Genomic DNA, 6,000 nt, shown 5'->3' with positions numbered 1-6,000 from the left:
CAGCAATCTCTGAATCTCAGCATTCATATCCCCCTGCAGTACTGGGATGCACATTAATATTGCCCTAACAAAGCAGAAGACTAATGTAATACCATAGTTTAAAAAGAGAAGTGGAAAATAGCTGCTTCAAATATCAGTTTGGTTATGAATTCAGTGAGTAGGATTGACTAAGCTTCTCTCCTTGAATATCCTCCACACCACGCCACACTCACCCCATCTGTAATGAATGAAATTGTCCTCTCAAACATAGACCTCGTTGCTGTTTCTTTCTAGACAAGAGACGCATTATTAAGTCCTATACAGAAGCAATCTATGTAGGGGAAAAATCTTGTCTGAAGGAAAGAGTAATTTGCCTTGAGTAAACAACCTTCTTGAAATTCTTGAGACTTCCAATCAATTTGTCAAGCAAAGAACCGAGAGTTTATAGCAGCATACTCATCACGGGCTCTGCTATGGCTGCTGATTGCAGGATCTGACTCATCTTAGTCATTGCTGGTGAGAAAGTGTTTAGACCCTAACACTGGGCCAGTTGCAGAGGTGGTATTCAGCAGGTTCTGACCAGTTCTGGAGAACCAGTAGCGGAAATTTTGAGTAGTTCGGAGAACTGGCAAATACCACCTCTGACTGGCCCCGCCCCCATCTATTCTCTGCCTCCCAAGTCCCAGCTGATTGGCTGGGTCTTCTTTTGTCGCCCTGTATACAGGAGAACAGAGCTGGAAAGCAGGTTAGTGGGGTGGGGAGAGAATGGGATTTTGCAGTAACGTTCCCCCAGGAGTGGGCTGGGAATGGAGATTTTGCAATATCCTTACCCTGGAGTAGGGTAGGAATGGAGATGTTACAGCGTCCTTCCTCTGCCACACCCACCAAGCCACACTCACCAAGCCACGCTCACAGAACTGGTAGTAAAAACGGAGTCCCACCATTGGCCAGTTGGTTCTAATACTAGAAGAAGGCATTCATGACTGATCAACTTTCATCAGCATGGCAAAGGATCAGTCCCCTTGCTCTGGGACTGGAAAACTGAATTGATTTTTTTCCGTAAAAATAAGACTAAAAGGTTAATTGAAAATACCATCAGGCTTTCTCAACAAGCTATCCCACTAGAAGCTGACCAAACAGGGATGTAAGCACACAGTGCTTTGATTCATAGAAATATTGTAGAAAAGCTAATGAAACCATTATGAAATAATCCCAGGGAGACTTCTGCCTGAAAGGCCCATTTATGGCAAAATAAAGGTTTATATTCTTGCTTATTTTCTCATGTGTTCAGAGCATAACAGGGTTGAAACCATTGAGTTTGAAGATCATTTCCACCTATCACTTCAGTCTGATTTCAGTCTGTTTCTTTCTGACCTTGTCAAAATTGCCTCTCATTCTCCAGTTGATTCAATTCCCATTTCATTACTTTTCTTTCTCCTTGCACATCCTTCATGTCCATTTCCTTTCTTCTACCAATCTGTTTTTGTCTTGACATATCACTGTAGTACAGGCACAATAGTATGTATAGGCATACTTACATTTCAGTCTTCCCAGTGTTTCATAAATTTCATATAATACCATGTTCCTTGAAATGAGCTAGGCTAGGTCAGAAAAGCAGAGGGGAGGGCGGATAGACTTGTCTGTCTCAAATAAGACCGTAATTCATTCCTGAAAGTTCTTATTCTTTTTAAGTTAGAGCAATTTTTAAGTTAGCCATCTCTGCATAATTCAATTCAACTTTTCTATAGCCTTTTGCTGGAAAGTCGCCCCCCTTCCCCCCCCAAAAAAATATAAGGTTGTGGTGATACTTTTGAAGTTATCTGAATGTTAACTGTTATTTACATCTTTTTATGTCAAAAATGAAGTCGCTTTGGGCATTCTGATGCTTTCCTATTATAAATTATAGCTGAAGATTTTATCAAATAGAATCTCGAATTAGTTCAAATTGAATCTCGTTGCCTTTATAACCTGAATCATATATTTGAACTGAATCCTGCTACCGTTAAATCTGAAATTGGATCTTGGCTAAATTAACATATCTGCACCATTTTTGTAGTGAGTCACTAGAGGGAGATATTTCTATATTTGCACAGCATAGAAACAGATTTTGTTTCAAAACATTTTATTTACTGAATAAGCTTTTGTTAGTTTCCAGCTAAACAACTAACACCTTCTCTGTACGTGTTGATTTATCGCTTAAAGATAGATTTGCTTCTATTTGTCTTTGAAAATTGATTCATGCACAGAATAAGTTGCTTTTAACCTTTCCTTGAACATAGAAAAGTGAACTTTTCTCCAAGTGAAACAAAGGGACTTAGAAATAAATAATAGTGATTTTATTTCAGATGTAGTGCTATTTCCGATGCACTCAGGAGTACAGCTAACTGTAGGCAATTTCTGTACTCAGTACCAAATAGCTGATATAAATATATTAACTAATAAAAATAAATCACTAACTTTTTTTTAAGGGGGAAAACAGTGGTTGGTAAAAATGCAAAAGCTTGGTAATTTTCCAGCCACTGAAGTATACAATTTATCATGGACAATGGAAAATCTCCATATATAGACATTAAATCTAACTGTCCCAGATTCTCTATATCTTTTCATGGCAGGTTCTTTTTAATAAGAGAGTAGATGGATTTGAGAAAGGTTATTTTCTTTTCCTTTCTTTTGGTACCAAGCAATTAGTAATAGCAATGCCATTGGCAAAAAGTCCCAAAGTATTGTCTTGGGGCAAGGAATTGAATTTCGGAAAGATTTAAGGAAACTTTGAAGCTGTATCTGATATCTCAGATTCCTTTTCTTTCAGCTTCGGCTGTGAACAAATTAAAAGGCCTGGGGGGAAGTTACTATTTTTGTTATACTCAGCTCCTTCCCTCTCCTTTGTAGAATTGGCATAATGATATTAAAATATTAACCTATCATACAACATTGTGGAACGGGGTCCTTAGACAAATATGTCAATTTATCCAAACATCTGAAAGAAGTATGAGAAAATGGAAAATAATGGAAACATCATGGTGCTGGTTTTTTGCCCTTTTTTACATCATTGCTTGTCTTTCCTTTAATCAGAAACACACAAAATCAGTCTCTGTTTTAGAGTGTTACCGGGGTTTGGAATAGAAGATTTCCAAGACTTCCAACTCTCTTACTCTGTTATTCTGTTAAGATGGTTAGTGACATAATATGCTAAACTATGATCCATGTTTCAGTCCCCATGTGCCATGGAAGTCACTGGGTGGATGGTGCTGCAGGAATGGTCGTGTGAATAAAATATGGAAAGATTGAGCTCCCCAAAGAAAATATGGTGTGTGGTTCAGTGGGGTTTTGTTTCTTTCTTCCTATTCTAGACAGCAATTTCTACCTTCAAGCCATGTTTTGAGGTCCTTGAATTCCTTTCCTTTCTTCAACCCACAGCAGCAGCAAATGCCTCCTGACTCAAGCGTGCTCTCTTTCCTCATCCCCCAGGCTCAGGGGTCTGTCTTTCTTTGGGTGAGGAAGCCCCTTCTCCATTGAGCTGCTTTCTTCTTTCTCCCCACCATCAAGGGTAAGATGAGAGGCGGGGGTATTGATGGGTCCCTGACCTACAAGTGCTAACGTGTACAATAGCTTTGTGCAAAGTTTTCTTTCCAGTGAAGGACCACGCCTGACTGGACAGGGCCATGACAAAAGGTAAACATGGTTTAATCTGAGTTTAATGTAATACAGTCAATGAGATTGTTCAACATCATTTCATCCTAGATATATTAAAAAAAACATTGAAGTGGTCTGGAAAAGCCAAAATCAACTGGGGAAGCTGCATGTTTCCCCTTTGCTTATTCTTCATTTGGACAATTTTATTTTTCTCTCCATAACTATGCTCCTGCCTGCAATATAGATCATTCAACCTGGTGACCACCAGATATAGTCTAAGATGCCACATCCACAGCTCAAAAGTAGCATGGAGAAATGACTAGACTCCCTATAAAGTAAACAGCTGAGAAACATATAGATACGTCTATAGATTATGCATACAGATATGTCTGTAGGTAGGTAAGTATATTTTTTGTGATGTGTTTTATGGGCCATTTTTAACACAACATAATTCCCCTTCCTTGGTCTCCTATGCTGTCGTCATCAAATGTAATTGCTATGGACCTCTGAGATCTGAATGTAATTAGTAGCTAATTTTTTTTTTTTTTTGCTTTACCCTTAGGCAGTATGGACGCCTTTGATGACTTTCCTCCTCCTGGTACATTAGACAATAATGCATGATATTGATCTCATTGCAGTGAAGATTCATGCTGTAATATTGATAGCCAATTACCGTGTATCTGAGCGCCAAAGTTTTGGAAAGTACAACTTCTGGTTGAAAGAACTAATTAACTGCCCATCCTAGTATACATTCTTATTGGGTTTTTCACAAGGTAGGATGCAGGAAACATGGTGTGTGGAGGCAAAAGCTACTGTTCCAATTTTAAAAGATAAAACTGAAGATTTGCGATTACAGATGCAAAGGGTAGTCTTTCGAAATTATTCTTGCACATTGTTTACATTTCTTCAAATGTGAGACACAGCTCAGAAGAGACATCAGGAGGTTCGTAATAAGACAGCAGAATATTCCATATCTTGGTTTTTCTTGCCATTTTGACCCGGGTACTGAAGTTTTCTTTCACCAACTGCAAGATTTGGCTTCACCAACAACGTAAAACAACACAGGCATTATATCAACTGCCAGCTACCAGTCTGAAGTCAGTACTTTCCATTGAGGTGCAATAAAGTCTCCCCTTAAGTAGTAGTGGGGAACTTGGCAAAACAGTGTCTAGAGCAGGGGTCTCCAACCTTGGCCACTTTAAGACTTGTGGACTTCAACTCCCAGGGAGTTGAAGTCCACAAGTCTTAAAGTGGCCAAGGTTGGAGACCCCGTTCTAGAGAACCGGTGAGTTCAGTGGACTTGCAGGCCCAAGCTAAAAACAACAACAACCCAGTTTGATCACAGTACTACTTTACATTGTCCTCATCCCTGGGAATGGTCGGCTTTGAAAAGCCATGTAACATTTGGCCTAGGCATTGATTGTTCCCAGCTATGGCCCATTTCAAATTTCAAAAGTCTATTTTTGCAATGACAGATGTTGCCACAACTGCATCTCTGAACACCTGATTCCTCCGGGTACTGTTCCATGTAGGCAGCCATGAGTCAGAAGTTGGGGAGAGACAGGGGTGGAATTCTACTCGTTTGGACTGGTTCTATAGAACCAGTTGTTATGATTCTGCGCAGTTCGGAGAACCAGCAAATTGTGCCTCTGGCTGGCTGCTGCACGCCCCACCCAGGCTCCGTTCTTTTCCTTCCTGAGCCCCAGAGAAGCCTTCTGAGAGCAAAAGCCCCCTTCTGGATGCTTCTCTGAGGCCCAGGAGACACAAAATGAGCAGTTTGCTGCAGAAAAGGAAGCCACACCCACCCAGTCACATGGCCATGCCCACCTAGCCACATCTACTAGCCACACCCACAGAACTAGTTGTTAAAAAATTTGAACCCCACCTCTAGGGAGAAACCATGTAACTCAACAGCACAGGGTATTCTTTGATTGCAGACAGTCCTAGATGCAACCACTGGCCGAAATAGGGAAAGCTAGTTTGCAAATGGAGAGTGCCTGAACTGGGAGAAAGTATCTTCCACTAAAAACTCTTTTTTTTAAGAACACCCACTCCCAACGTTTATAGTCTAGAAACGTTCCATCGCATAATTAAATCCAAAGCAGCGAACAATTTTTTTTCCCAGTAATGTAGACAATGGTAATCATGCAAACATAGCTGGGGAATTAATTATTTCTTCTTGCCACCCTAAACTCCCTGCCACCCTAAACTCAAGCAACATTATCTTTTGAATGCAGAGAATTACAGCGCTCCTTTGTGAAATCTGTCTGAGCTTAACCTTTTCTCACAATCTCGTAACAAGTTTAAAAACTGAAAATTGTTTGAGAGATTTGACTGGTGTGGCTTTCTCAGAATGGTATCTCTGGCTGGAACAAGACCGGTTATTGA

The sequence above is a fragment of the Pseudonaja textilis genome, chromosome 1 (assembly GCF_049901715.1).
Source record: "Pseudonaja textilis isolate UNSWEBS1 chromosome 1, rPseTex1.2, whole genome shotgun sequence".
Lineage (NCBI taxonomy): Eukaryota > Metazoa > Chordata > Lepidosauria > Squamata > Elapidae > Pseudonaja > Pseudonaja textilis.
Note: the sequence above shows the minus strand (reverse complement) of the source record.